Consider the following 16,525-nt stretch of genomic DNA (forward strand, 5'->3'; position numbering starts at 1 on the left):
TTTTATAAAGATGCAGAGGAACTCTTCCACAGATCATTATTCCGAATGAGATTCTTGAACCTAATATCCATAAACCCAGGAAATTAACTCATAAACTATATTCAAAACTACATTTGCAGAGTAAGTTATACATCGTGTTGGGTTTATGGTAACAATTGAATCAGACTACTTTCATCTGAGTTGTGATATTATTCGTAATCAAGTAAAAATTATCAGGAGATACCATTTTTAGGCCTTAATTTCAAATATGCTTCTTTTATTTGTAAAGTAGTACTGAACAATATCGAATACTGTTAGAATTAATTTGAAATAAAACTGATATCCTCTTTGTGGATATGATCTTTGGAAGCTTCGTCGATTCCGATTTTTAAATAGGACAACAGAAGTAGACCATCTTCTCTAAGATTGGCAAAAATAATTGCCTTGATATTTGTGTAGGAATGGGAAGGTTAGTTTGCACTTGTAAGGAGCAAGGTAAGTGGTTCTCTGTTTCCGAAGATGTCAATATACCATGTCATATTTCTTTTTCTTCTTGAAGCATGTGGTTGCTAATCTTGCAATAGGCTTATGTATCATTACCGCTAAAAATTTCTCAGCCCGACATAGGCGGTTGTAGTTCTGGATTTTTGACTTAAGTAATAACTATTTTAGATGAAATTTAATAATCGAACATTCTCAGTTAGAAGCGTTTGCACAAAAAGAAAACTTAGAATTAGCAGGACAACCTGTTGCCCGATTTAGTAAGAAAAATCGTAAGTTTTTTTTTATCCATATAAGTTGTAAATAAAATAGTAAAATATCAGAAATTTCAACTTATTGCAAGTTTTTAAAAAATTTTTGTGACAAAAAAAATCGATTTGAATTCAGAGAACCAGTTTTCACAGATAATAATGCTTCTTTTAAGAACTTTGACTACTAGACTAATGAACTAATAGAAACTAGACCAAACAAGAACTAGGAGGAACGTAACGTTTGCTAGGAGTAGACTTACTGTCGCTATGATCTGGTTGGGCTAGGTGTAATATCAACCATCTCTGCCACATAATCATTCCTTTACTCTTCTTTTATTATCATAATTTTATTTATTTTTATGATATTATGTAACCAAAATTTGCCTGCATTTAGTTCTTTTATCAACGATGTTCAATTAATGCAGATGTTTAAATTTGTTTACGTTATATATTTTATACGAATGTTTTGGTCTTGATAACATGTTATTCTATATAATTCTGAGTACTTTTCACTTACTAAAATAAGAAGATCAGGTCATAGTTTTGAAATCGTTTTGTGTTTTTCTATTTATTTAAGGGAAGTTCTTTGCGGCAAGAATCACTCCGTTCTATAAAGCGCAGAAAATCAAAATAATGAGCATATATATGGCCTAATGCATGCAATATAAAGTAGGATTGCCTAATAATTAAATGCACAAGTATTACTTTCAAACTTTTCTAGTTTGAGCGAATTATTCTAAAGTTATTTTAAATTGTTGATTTGATGTATTGTAATTTAATTACTTTTACGATTTAAGATTTGTGTCAGGTTTTTCAAATAGTATTTTACATAGAAAACACATTGGTGCTAGAAACATATCTTAAAGAGTTGTGATTTTGTAATCCATGAATAGAAGAAAAACTTAAAATCCGATTTTGAAATTATATGCAATTTTGTTATTTAGTCTGTGGTTGGAACCATCCTTCAAAGTCTCTTATCGCCATCAACTAGATTTGATCATAAAAAAAAAAAATTGCTATTAGCCGGGGATCTAGTGGTGTAGTTATGCAAATAGTATAATTCCAATCCCAGATCCAATCCTTCGAATTATCCCCACTATTTTCTGCTGTGCAAAGCGTGAGGTTATTATTTGGCTATAATGGAAGATGTGATTTGAGTTTATCCTTGTTTTGAGTAAATTAGATATCGGCCAATATACCTTTTCATTCTATCGGAATATAGTGTCACCCATTCACTATACGAATCACTTAGAGACTTCCACTGCAAACATCTTCAGCAATTTGTACACATGCTGCATTTAATCATGTAAGTTCATAATTTCTGTTTAACTTAACGGATAGCTCGATTTCAGGATACTTTATACATTTTGACTTTCATATTTCTCTGTCCTGCATTTAGGTAAACTAAATTTTGAAATAGAAATTTACAATTTGGAAAAAACTAAGAGAATTACAGCCGCTTGAGTGTTTCAACACCTTAGCTTCTTTGTTTTACCATTACATTGCTAGGAGTAAATTTATTTAAGATTTAATGTTTATAATCTACCTTATAGCCTCGAAGAATGAATTCCAGAATTAAGGATTAGTTTTTGATAAATTTGCAGCGAAATCTACAGTTTATAGATTTCAAACTAGCAACACTAACCTAAATATTGATTTTTTGTTCTGTGTTTAAACCATAACCTTTGTTTTAAATGTCAGTTTATTAGAGTTATATTAATTACCTTAGTGGCCGCAACAAGTTATATTAATCCGTTTTAATCTGCTTGCAGTAAATCCACAATTAAATGGAAAATTTAAAAGAAGAGGTAAAAAAGAAAAACAAAAAAATCTCCGCGATTCTGGGGAAAAAATTGCACGCTCTATGCTGGTCTACTGAACACGAGACACCACAATGAATTTTGCAACATAGATAAAAAAATAAAAAACACTCGATAAAAAAACACTAGAACAGGTAAGTAAGAAAATTTAAGAACAAATGAATAAATTACAATCAAAATAAAATAAGTATTATTGAAATTATCTGTTGCAAATATACACGCTCGGTAAAGTGTTTGGAAACACAAACTCTTGACGAGTGCAAAGAAAGTACTAAACTCCACCATCTAGCCAGGGAGTTTATTGTGTCGTTGGTTGTAGTAGTGGTGGTCTGTGAGGGGAGAGTGAGAGAGAGGAGAAACAACATATCGTGTAGTCAGCCGGTCTGGCTGAATGTGTTCCTCGACAGTAACATTCAAAAACTAGCTGAAGAGAGGGAGATCCTTTCTCTCTTCTCTCATTGACAGACAGACAGTCAGTCAGTGAATGCAAGAAGAGAGACACAGGCGTTTCTTAGTTTCTGAGTGGTTCTACTGCAGTCTATCGATATGTACTTGATGTTAAATTATAGGAGAGGGAAATTTAACTCTCATTATCTGCTGTTATTTTCGTTTTAAATTATAACAGTAGTGGGGAGGTATCCTATTTAATTCAATCTTTTGTTTTTGTTTTAGTTATCCAAATAGTTGATAAATAAAACACTTTTACTCAATCTCTCTCGCCGTAAAAATTTAGTAGTGTAGGTCAGGGTGTAAGTTAGAGAACACCTTTCTTCTGTCTAAAGCCTGAGGCGTTTTAAAAGAAACTTATCCACATCTTTTTTTTTAAAAACAATCTACTTTTAAGAATGGTTTTAAATTTTAGTTTGGCTAAGTCAAAGGTCGTATTTTATAAGAGTTAGAATTAAGTTTTGTTACATATTTCGTGATAGGTTTAGGTAAACTAGGTTTCCTTTGATTATTTTCAGGTAGTACTGTTTTGATGTGTCCTATTTTTGGTAAAATTTGTAAAGTCTGCAAACTTTTAGTTTGCACCATCAATTTTAAATGTGATTGAGAAGAGAATCCACAACGGATTCAGAGGTTCAGAGATAAGTTTTGAGGCGCCTACATCACGGTAGAGTTCTTAGTGAGATGAGGTTAGTTTATGGTGTAGTTTATTTAGATCAATAGTGGGCTTAGGGTTGGTAGCTTGAATTAAGGCTGGAGGGCCTTAGGGATTCTGTGTATCCCGGGTATTTGTTAGAATGAAAATGTAAATCCTGTGTAAATGATATTACAATAACATTAACTAGTATCGGGTAAGGATATTGATATAAGTCTACATTTAGAACAGTAATGGAAGCTAAAGTACTCATCTCATGGAAGAAGCAAATGTCAATTTGAATCGGATATCTTGTTCACATATGCACTCCTCATTCATAATTTCACGTAAGAGTTTGAAACTTGATGACAAATCATATGCTACCATATGTTACGATTCGTGGCAGTCGATCTAGAGCAATTCCAGTATATCATGATCCAGAGCTGCTTCTCGGCCAGATCTAGTCCTGATATTGATTTAGGTATCAGCAATCTTCCGCTGTTTATCACCCCACTCCAAAAAAAAAGAAGTAGTTTGCCCTCATTGCGTCCTAACCACCTATTTTTTTTAATATAGTGTCGCAAGTAGAACAGGTACCAACTCTATGATTTTATCAAGAAAAAGATTTATCTACCCTCTGTCTCCTGTGCCCGGCTATAATCACCCCCTCGTTCCGGAAAAGTTTATTCCTTTCTTTGCAGATAACCTGATATCTAAAGATTGTTTGACATCCATCACCTGTTTCTCATCTAATAGCTGAGGTTTCCCCCGAATAAGAACAATGAGGGATCTAATTTTTAGGCATATATTGATTCACAGCATTCATAGTTATAGTCAAATCAGTGTAGCAGTGTAAGTTCTATGTCTTTCACGGTTTTCTCTCAGGCAGGTTGGATTTCACTCACGCCCATTATAACAGTTAGCTAATAAGGCATTTCCATTACCTGCATTTCTCCAGATATTTTTATGTAGCAGTTGAATGTATATGTTTTTATATTCATAAATTTTCCTAATTTATTTTGACTAGACATTTCTGTCGAACTAATTTTTGAACAAATCTTTGGTACCTCTCTCTCACACACACAAAAAATGCCAAGTAACTACTTCTTGGATAAGAGGGAATGAAGAAAATGCTCTCAGTTATTGTAGTTCTGAGGGTCGTTACAAATACTACATCCAAAGTATATTTTTCTCTTAAAATTACAAAATAATTTTGAACCATGAGAAAGTTACATCAGATTCTTCAGTTGAACTAAAAGAATACAAATGTTATATCAATGAAAACATCGATTCAGTCCGAGGTTTTATTCATTTTATGCAGTTAAAAGCAGCAGTATTTTATTATTCAACATTAAGAATTCATATTAAATTAGATTGTAATAATTTTATTTCTCTAATTGTCCCAAGATCTAATGACTGTACGGTCTTAGTTGAAACTGAATTTTTTATTTTTTTTTTTTCTATTAAACACATAAAAGAACTCGCCCAGATCCAGTAACACACAAAGCTTGTTTAGTTTAAAAAGGACTAAAGTCTACCTTGAACTGTCTTCTGTAACACACATAAAAATTACAAAATGTTAAGTACAAATGTTATTAAATAATTCGATGACTAATCCTCATTTTCCTAAAAAGAAATATTTTAGTAGAACAAGAATAAAAAGTAAAAATATGATGCAGAATTAATGCAATTTCTGTTGTACAATGAATTATAAAGAATAAACTCCCAAAGTGAATCCACCAAAATTCTGCTTAGAGTAAAATAATATCATATTTGCAGTAATTTTCCTGTGAATTTAAAACGTGCTATTATTTTTCTCTTAGCGTATTTAAAATAACGTTTAATATCTTACATTCCATGGTTAGAAAAATAAGAGATAAAATACACTTTCATATGTCGTGCAGTATAAATTACAAGAAATTATAAAATTGTTCATGTATTTTATAGTTCTCACCTACAATTGTTTAAAATTTACTGGTAGGACGGTGGAGATGTATTTAGTTATCTTGTAGTTGGAAGGATATTAGATAATATTAGACATATCGGTATTTAATTCTATTTGGGAAGGGGGACTTTAAAAAAAAAGTATAGGTGTGCAACAGTACAAAATTCGGTAGGAATACGCCTTTATCTAGAGATTTCTTATTTGGAATTAAAAAATTTCTTAGATTTCAGATCGCACTTGTGTTGAAGATAATAACTGCTGTGGTCACTGGAAATGGCCGATAAATTTCTAAATGTTAACCTTCTGGGTTGGTTATAGTTTGCTATAAACCAACAAAAGTGGTAGGTACTCTCTATCATAAGCCACAAAGATTAGTTCTTGGAAGCGCCCTGAACTCAATTGCCCGAGGTCCCGGCTCAGATGCCACTGAACTGCCCCATAGTTTTTTACTTGCAACTTTGCTTTGTGTTAAAAAAGTTTTGGTTGAATCCAAGCTGTGAACTGAATCTGTTTATTTTAACTGCGGAGTTTACAGTAACTTCGCAGAGGTTTCAGTTCCTGCGCAGGTTCCATTAACTGATATCGTTTGCCAATAGTAAATTAATGAATTCAGTTCATTTATTTTAAGTGCAATAGTTCTACATTAAGGAAGGGATTAGCAGAGTGGTTAACGAACACTAGATTCTAAAGTGGAGATCGAATCCAGCTTCTAGTCCTTAGATTTTTTTCTTCTGGGAGCTTCTTGCAGCTCTCTGTCCGGTGATTGGCAGTGTTGTCTGTAACTGCACTTTCCGGAGGCCGACAGGGCCCTGGAAAAAGATCCAAGATAACCTCAGATGTTGTCGTGTCTTAAAATACAAAATAAAAATATTTTTACATTTGATTTGTTAATTAAGTTCAAATAGTTGTCTTAATTTGTTCTAAATTTCAATAGGTATTAAAAGTAAGTAAATGTACTTAACAGATCCATTGTTAACAAGACAGATTTACTGCGATAAGTGGAGTTAAAGGCAATTAATGAAAGACAAAGTCAGCAGCTAATAGTGTCGCCCCAAATATATGGAAGTATTATTACCAAATATGTTATATAAAACATAATATGAAGCTATCGTTGCAGGAGTTGCATTTTCCCAGCATCCAGTTGCAGAATTAAACTGTCTCAAGTAATATGTATGCGATGGGAGTCAGAACAGTATCATAGTGAGGGGTGGAGAGGAGCACCTTGGCCCACATTGCCACAACTTCTAGTCAAACCACCAACAACTTAATGACCTCCAAACAACACTGAGGTTGAAATTATTGTTATATATGCATTTATACAGTATATAAATTATTAATCTCAAATTATAATAACATCATTATTATTTTTAATATCAATGTTTACTATTCTCAATAATGATGTAGATTTAAAAATATTAACACCCTAAAGGTTACTTCCATTACAAAAAATTACAATGTTTGTCGTTAAAGAAAGTTGCGGATTCTTAGTTTTTAGGGCAATGACTAGCCAAAAGTACCAAACCAATTGCTGCAGATTTATTATTAAATTCTCTCCTGAAAGTGCTTCTTGCGATCCGTAAAAATAATAAATGTTGGTCTATTAAGAATCAAACGCAAAGATTTTAAACTCGTCTTTTTACTTGTTACTTTTCCTTTGCACAAGAGCTGTAGAAATAGAGCGAATGTGCATTTTCCATTTTGAATTCTCGCCGGAAATACTATTTTGGAGGTCTGCTTTTACAAATTGGGCTGTCTGTTTTTCCGTCAGCACAACTAGACATAGAAACTAGCAGACAATATCTATTTTTTTTTTTCAGCCTCCATGGATGGGATCCCTCCCAGCAATAAGATTTTTGGATAAATTCGGCTAATCGAAAGAGTGCTTTTCAGTCCGTCATCTAAACAATTTAAAAAAAAAAATTACACAAACAAATGAAGAGGCTTGTACGAAGTGAAAATCTAGAGGCTGAACGCAGAACTCAATGTGGGAGTCCAGTGCACCTAAACTGAGCTAATTTCTATATCAGGTAATTATTTAAAGCATTTTTTGGCTGATAAATTTGAGTAAAATTGGGTAACAGCTATACGGGTTGTGCAGAATAGATTTCAATATTTTTAATAAATGACGAAAAACTATTCTGCTACAATCTGTTTTATATAAACCAAGGCGTTCATTCCCGAAAGGGCCAAGGCCTCGTAAAAAAAGTTATTCTAGTTGGGACTTATGGGCAGTAATTCCCGTTTTATTCCATGCCCAACAGTCCTATTGTAATTATTGAAGCCTACCCAACAATTCGTTATCGTTTTATGACGCTGAATTACCTACCATTTGGTAACTTTGAACTCGTTTTACTCGCATGAAGGATAGACCATTATCTGTTCAGCTGGTTGTCAATTCCGTCTAAAAGATGGAGTGATTTTTCAAAAAGAAGAATCGCCACCTGATAGTCTTGTACGAGTATAAGAGATTTAAAGTTACACTAAAGTTGAACGGCCACATGAGACTTCTCGAATAAAATAAATATTAAGTTTGCCCTCCCTTTGATGTTTTGATTTTGAGTTAGAATGAGCACATTAACCTTTTTTTTTTGGATTATGGAGACCTCTAATCGTGTCTTTCAAAGAAAAATCTTAATATATAAAATTTAGTTCCTGTTTGCAATAAGCCAAGAATAGAATAGAATAGAAATAGAATATGCTTATCTTAATAAAGACTAGACTAACAGTAGCGATAAAAGACTTAGAATCTGAGCATGTTAAATGACTGTTTGAAATAATGAAATCAATCATTATATTTGATAATGAGTCCTTGTTGTACAAAATTTAATGAAACAACCATTTTTATGATCTTTTTAATAATGAAACTCTGAACTAATAAAACAAAATCAAGGTTTGGAATAAACTAAACCGGAAACATGACTTTGCTATGTGGCAGTGCAGTATCTAGTTAAAAATTTTATTAACTTCCTGTACTAAAACATAAAGTGATTTTTATATTTATTTGTTGATTAATAAATTTATAAGGATTATATTGTTATATTGTTTTTTGTTAAATTATTTTTATTTAACGTCTGTAGTGCTTTTGTACAAGTGTTTCTGACCGCTTTCAGTTCTGCTACCAGAAATAGCTTCAAAAGTTTTGTTTAGTGCTCTTGACTTTCAAATTTTCTATTGCAAGCTGGATGATAATTGGAAACCAGCACTAACTTATGAAGTGAAGAAGCTATACTATTCATGCCTCAATTTTTCTTTTTGTATCCAAGACTGCAATAGTGCACGAAGCGGTGAAACACGAAGTTTCGTAACTAGTCTGAAAATCGTCTGATTTCTAAATTTTAGTTAATGTGAAGTTGTCATTGGGCGATGTGCGATTTTTGTCTGGCCTGAAATGGCGGCGGCAGTTCAAAGTAACCCTTTACCTTCTGCGGTGGAGCTACCTCCCCCTTTTACAGTTCGAGCGGTACTTACTTAGAGTCAAATTGTACATTACATGTCCAAACCTTTAGCTGCTTCCACGAGATAGATAGCTCTTCTCGCGGCCCCACCTGGGTTCCACTCCTTGTCAAATATACGAGTAATCCACCTACCAGATTACCGTCGTACACTCGCCATGATCCTACTATCGTATTATTAGAATATATCTATCAGGTTTTTGGCAGACTGGCTTCCCAATGTCATCTACCTCCTCCCTTGCTGGATTTTATTTTACCCTGTTTCTTTCCTAACAGTTCTGGCCATCTATCAGAGGCATTCTTATATAGCTTGATTCCCTTTTTCAATTTTCGCTGTCAACGTTTCCTTTGCTTATATTAGTATTCATTCATTGCAGTACTTTTTTTTTTACTTAAAGTTGCAAAATCCATTTCCGTCATTACTGCGCGCTTTCTGAGATATGGTGCGACTATATTTAGCTTTATGCTTTTTTCAGCTCTTTTAAAGTTCAGGAAAGTTCTTTACTGCCGATTAGACAATTTTTTTGCCAAGCCCTATGCAGATTGTGAATATGGGAGAAGGGCACTCACTGTCTTATATCCAATTGATTATCTTACTTTCTTCAGTTCGCGATAAACATTTAGCACTTTGAGAACTTAGGAGACAATAGCACAAAAACCCTGGTAGAAGGGCCCTGAATAAAAAGAATTTCTCCGAGTGTTTTTCGTTGTAACCAATATTAAGAAATCATGAATCTGCAGTTGTTGATAAGTTAATGTAATTTCGTGTGTATTTTGATAATTTACAGTTGTAAGATTCTACAGTTGTGAAAAGGGTGTACTCAAGACTTAATTGATCAATGTCGAAAATTCTCGGAACCGTTGACCAGAATAGTTTGACCTTGCCTGGAGCCCTGGTTAACCTGGTCCATCCTTCATCTTACAATTCATCTGATTTCTGCTTGTATCCTACAGATCAGAGTAAGTTAATTTTTAATAAATTTGATACTAGGATTTTAACAAAATTTTCTATGTATTTGAGTTCCTAGCAATCTGATCCAAATTACACAACTTTATACCTTTTTCATTTTAGAATTATAGCAGCTTGGACAAATTTTCTAAAACATGGAACTGTTCCTAAAAATATAATTTTTTACATGTACATGTACCTAGCTACATTTTTACATGTACTCCATGTATCTAGCTTTTGGCTTTATAAGGTTTAGATTTATTTGAGCTTTATTGCATAGTAGATGCAAAGCTTCTCTCTCCTCTTTTGTCTTCATCTTTTCTTATACGTTTCTGGAAAACTGATTTTAGATCGAGACTCTAAAATCTGAATTAGTACTGTAAAACACCAATTATTGGTTTAGTAAAATTCTTACTTTTATTGTCAATTGGATTGGATCGATAAAAAAATTAAATAAAATTAAATTACGGTGAAGTTTTCTATAGTCTAACTGATGGAGACGGTGGTGTTTTATTTAAAATCAGAGTGCTCTTAAATAATATGATAAATAAGAAAATGTAACATTTATTTTATTTAGGCATGTGTTTTAAATAAGATTTCGAAATACTCTCTTCATGAATTGAAAATGTCAGGGCTTTTGGTGTATGCGCTTACTTGTTCTAAATGCACATATTTCAAAATTTCAGGCCATGAAAATGTATCACATACACCAATTACTATTATTCTTAAAAATAGTATTTATCTTAACTCATTTAAGAGTTAGATCATTGAATAAACTATAAGTTTTAGTATTTTATGTTATATATTTTACAAACGTCTTTTCAAGCTTCCTCAAGCCATTGTTTCTGAAAATTCAAGGGTTGCCGATTGAAATACTAAATATACTGTTCATGACAGTGCTTGGTACAAAAGAGAAGGATTAAAATTCTAGGGAAAAAAAGACAATTTGAGTTCTCTTTTAATCTGAATAGGTGGCAAGACAGACTAGACTGTTCTCTTCAGTTTATGTTTTAATGTTTTTATTTTATTTCAGAGATGTCTATGTTACAAAATAAAACAAGCAGTTCTACTTCAGTGTTGCCTGTAACGAGAGATCACCAATGTCTGGGTGGGTACGGAGACACTATGCTGAAAAAAGCTCCGCACATCAAGTGTTGACGTGTCTTTAACAAAACGAAAAGAGTGAGTCTTTATACAGAGTTTACAATTAAGTGTACGTGGTTAGCAGTTAACTGATTCAGTTTACTTACCTTATAAGTTTGGTATGTTTAGTTCTTTAGGAGATACATCTTATAAAGAGTATCTTTTTTTGGGATAGACCTTCTCAGCTAATCCGCAGCAGTATTTTGGGATCTTGTTTTGTTCGTTAGCCTATCAATAAAAAACACTCAATATTACACCTCCCAACATTCATGCAGAGGTAGTTGTGTGCAACTTCTTAGTTGGTACCTGCACGTATTATCATTCATTCACATTTACACAATTCCCACTTTAAAGACGTTCTATTCAAGAGTTCTAAACCTGTAGGTCCTGTAGAAATACTTGATTTAGGTATAATCTTTGTTTAACATGCAACTCTAAGATACTAATAAATGCACATTTCCACTTTCCTACATCTCTCATCATATATGTACTTTTATGAGACTAGCACACTTTCCAGTATACAAGACTACCCTTTTTCCGCCCCTTTCTTTAATTATAAACTATCAATGAGTTGATATGATCCCATTAGTAGAAATCTGTAATTAATGCTTCTAAATTTGTACCGGTAACATATGATTCAAAATAACCATCAGTAACCTTCCTTAAGATAACCCCTTCTGTGTAACGTACATAGGGAATGTCGTGTGCTTAAATTATTCTTAATAAATATCGCCTGAAGTGTTTCTGATCGGTTTCAGTTCTACTTCCAGAAATAGCTTAAAAAATAGATTCAGTTGCCCTGCTTCGGTGGCAGAACATATCTTTATCTAAATAAATTTCTTAGTGTCTGAAATTAGGAATTTCTGTGCGGCATTGAATAACCCATTTGTTATTCAGCTGACTAAGTAAAAGTAATTATCAGTAAATAAGAGTCCCGAGGTCACTAAAAATAACTGAACTTGAAAATCTACTCTCTTTTTTTACTTTCCCTGTTATCACAATTCTTTGGTTCGTGCTGTTTCATAAGTTAAAATTATGAGGTAATGAATATTTGGTTGAATCAATGCAAATCAAATTATTTTCTTTTACCGCACGGCAATTCCAAGGTTCGATTTCTTACGAAATTCAGATTTTGCGTGAAAAAGTTATGTTTAAAGTTGGTTTTGTACAAAATACATTTTCTTTGAAACTAATAACATGGTTTGTGACTTAATAATTACTACAAATAATGCAATTTGTTATATACATTTAAATAAATCACATTTCAAATTCTTGGTAATTTCCCAATCGCAATACTCAGGGGCACTGAAGGAAAATAAATTTCTGTTATATAATAGACATTTAAATGGAATGCGTAGTTTACCACATCGAGTATTATTTATTGTAATCATATGTAGGTACTGTATTAATACACACCTGTAACTTACATGTAAGAGGTATTTCTACAACAGGTTCTTGAATGTTTAGTGACCTTCAAGAAAAGGTTTGAACTTTATGTTACTGCTTATTTCTCTTAACTTCATATAGTTTTTCATTGCATTAGTTATGATTTGAACTGAGAAATTCAGATTTAAATTTGATTTTTTACAAAAGGAAAGTCGCAATAAGGTCAAACTGGATATTTCATTTAATCAAAATATTGTTTTTGTCAAGTGAGGTTAATCAAAAGTGCCACATTACTGTGTTAGTTTTTTTTTGTCCGTTTTGCTTTTCTCAAAAATGGTGAGTAATATTTTCTTTTATTTTGATCACTCAGTTCATTCGTACGTTCACTGAAGGGGAAGTAATCCTCTTTAAATTGAAATGCCGTTTTATAAACATTTGTACTCGATTGTACATCGTATATAATATTAATTACTAGTCTAATACGTAGTAAAAATTAAGAATTTAATAATAGGTTGATCTTATCTTGAGTGAGACAACAAATTTGAGGTTTTGGCGATTTTTCACGAAAACTGTTCATCTTTGCTCTTTAAAGTTTACATAGTTATATATGTCTAAATACTTTTTAGAGGAGTTGTGAGGACGTTGTTATAAAGTTGTTTTTTCTGAACTACTGTTTTCTTTCAGTGAATCTGTATAAGATGCAATTGGAGGTCCCAAATGCGAGTGCAGTTCTCTGCCATTAGATGTTTCCTCTTAAGAGATGCAGTCCAGTAAACCGCAGTGTTCTCTAACGAAAAAGCATGTCCAAAAAAATTTTTTTTTAATTCACAAAATGAAGGTAATTATTTATTTTTCTATTAGAAAAATCTGTTTGGTAGCCGTGTGCTAGATACAAAAAAAAAACAAGATTTATGCATTTAAGCTTAATTAAGCAATTCAAAGAAACCTGTTCCCGAGCTTAGTTATTAACTATCAGAATTTTTAAGACTTATACACGATCTAGCGGAATCACTTGTTACTATAATAGTGCTTCAATATGATACAAGAGCAAAATTGATTTATTGAATTTCAGTTTGAATTGCTTTAAAAAAATATATATATATTAAAATAGTTTGCTTTTTGTTAATTAGTAACTTGCTTTGAACTTATTTACTATCTAAATAAAATCTAAAAGAAGTCTTAGTTCTTATAAAATGGGAGTTAATCCTTGGCTAATGAACAATACACAGTTATAACTATGGTCTTCTTTCTTATACTTCTTTAATACTTCTTCTTATATACTTCTTTTAAGACAGGAAAGTATGCTGTCTTTAAAATAATAGAATTTATAATATTTTTATAGTCATACTGTTTATTCCATAGCACAATTCCACAAATTATATTTCAGATTTTCCTTCCAAGATTGACAAAACCAAACTTTAGACTTTTATTCAAAAGAAGTCGTTAAATTTACATTGTATACAAATGCTTTTCTTTAACGTTGCAAGGTGCGAAACTAAATATGTCCAAAACAAAAATTGCTGGTAGTCAAACTTTAATATTAATAATAATCGCTTTATATAAATTAAATTATTCTTATTATAATATTTAAACACATTAATAATTAAAGCAATATAGCAGTGGGTATTAAACGTCTGCAAGGAGTTTGGTATTACATCAATTCAAAAAATTTGGTTACTGAATTTTAATTGCTACATAACAGAAACAGTCCCACCTGCTCTGATACCTCCTACGACCACTAGCAGTTTCCATATGTTTCTTCCATCTTGTATAATTGAAGCATAGTTACCCCGAGTAAGTCGATAAAGTTAGCCCTAATATCATTTCAGTATTATGAAAATAGGGCCACAATACTCTGATCTGATTTATGCTTGAAAATGATAATGATTTTATTGCAATAATTTATTCCACAGAACAGTAGAAAGTCTCATTTTACTCGTTTTGTACCTAGATACCGAGAGGTAGCGTTGCACAAGCATACGATGCAAATACCTACGGAGAAAAAAATTGTACTAATCGTCCTACACCTAAAGACATTACCTAATCATATTTGTTATATTGTTACATCAAGGTTGGTGTGTCTTCTGCCTTCTGTACTGCTTAGGTACCCAAGCATAAATATTACTCAGTTTCAATAGATTAATGATTTTTGAACTGTTTATTTTTGTAACCACGCCAAAAATACTTTCATAAAGAACAAAAGTAATGGCCCAGTTGCTGCCTCTGCCTCCAGTCGCATCTTATTACCTATCGACAAACAAATATAATAACACTAAAATCTTTTTTATTTAACAAATAACTTTTCATTAAAAACTTGCCTACACATATCTTGAAGTGAGAGTTGAAACTATTTGTATTGATGTATGCAAGATCTTGCGTGGTGGCATCTGGATTAAAAAAGACAATGGTAAAAAAATAATATTTGCTTATAATAGTATACGGAGAACTAATGTTAACGATGATATAATAGAGATTTGCTAAAATACAATTTACAAGAACAAAAACACCTACACAAGAGGTCTTATTCATTGTACAACTGATATCATGCGTTATTAAAATGCACATAAATAATTTATAATATATTGATATTGCAGTCAGATTAATTTGGCTGAATTGAGTCAGAAGTACTAGTTGAGTATTAAAAAACTTATAAATTAATTGCCACACTTTGTTACAGAGAACTGAGTAAGATAAAAAAAATTATTGAATGGAAATTATTATAACTGAAAATCTTAGTTTTCTCATCAATAATATAGAAATATGTAAAAGGTGGCTTACAAAAATGGTTGATATTAGATGGAATGAAGTATCTAACTTTCTCCCCTCTTTAAGGTAAGAGTACATTGCAAATCTCTAATAAATACTAATTATCCGTAACACTTAACTAGGTCAACATGGTACCAATATTATACGGATAAAATTGCCCTTTTTTAAAAATATGTTTAAATCATAACTTGTACATTGCATGCATTAAACCATTTACTACAAAAATATTGTGTACTTTTATTAAATTTTAACTCTGAATTTCATTAAACCCCTGAAGATATTGGTAACTTAGTCAATCGCATGGTGATGTAAAACTTATTCTATTTCCAAATACAAAAAAAAATAATCACTGTAATATAACATTGACTGGAAGGTATGATTTCTAAGTGAATAACTACATACTTGAAATTGTGAAACGTACTTTTATTGTTTTGAAATCGTGTAAACACCAATGATTTGACCTCTTCTTTCCGCTATTTACTTAATTAAGTTTTCTTGAAACTTACAATTAGTATTTTTTAGCCAAGTTTTATTGACTTCAATTTTATATTATTTCACTTTATTGTACTTAAAATTTCTAAAAACAAAAACTAAAATCTGTTAAGTAAAATGTTTTTGAAACTTCATATGTTTTTATTCTTAGTTAATATTTTCTAAATTGTACTAAACTACATTTGCTTTTTAAAAACGGAACAAGGGAGTAAAAAACTGTTATGTAGAAATTTGCTTGTTAGTAAATCGTAGAGACTATTTTGAGAAAATATAAAAAAATGAAAAAACCTATTCACTGAAGTTGGTAATCATTTTGGTCAAAACTTTTAATCCGTAAATTTGCTTATTCAAATTAACAAAACTAGGCTAAATGTAAAGTAACTATGTTATCTCCGATCAAGCATCGTGCTTTTGGTTCACTTACTAGTTCCATACTTTAAGGTTTGGTTTGGAACATTTGACTATTAGTTCTATAAATATTTAGATAGATTAAAAGACATTCTTTTAATTATAATTCTATGTTTACAACTCCATAAAATCTGTACTTAAAGGAAAAAACTATTATTATTTTAAAAATAATAATAAATAAAGATTCAAAGTGAACGATTTCTGCATTGAACCAGTGTAAATCAATTACGAATAATCTAAAAGAATTTATGACATAATACGGGCGTGAATTAGAATTGTATCTAGTATCGGAATAAAAAACATAAGTATAGATTATTGTTGTTAACAGCGTCAGGACTGGTTATAATGGGTT

General features: G+C 31.6%; 1 protein-coding gene across 4 annotated transcripts in view; it reads right to left on the reverse strand.

Annotated features, from left to right (window-relative positions):
• Positions 1-2,595, reverse strand: part of LOC141451422 (uncharacterized) — a 395,982-nt gene extending 393,387 nt beyond the window's left edge. For all 4 annotated transcript variants that reach the window (XM_074122794.1, XM_074122795.1, XM_074122793.1 and 1 more), the window contains exon 1: positions 2,456-2,595. The gene's annotated coding sequence lies outside the window, so the exon portion shown is untranslated. The remainder of the gene's footprint in view (positions 1-2,455) is intronic.
• Positions 2,596-16,525: the final 13,930 nt, after the last annotated feature.

The sequence above is a fragment of the Rhodnius prolixus genome, unplaced genomic scaffold (genome assembly GCF_049639745.1).
Source record: "Rhodnius prolixus isolate KJV_2025 unplaced genomic scaffold, Rpr scaffold_8, whole genome shotgun sequence".
NCBI classification, from domain to species: domain Eukaryota; kingdom Metazoa; phylum Arthropoda; class Insecta; order Hemiptera; family Reduviidae; genus Rhodnius; species Rhodnius prolixus.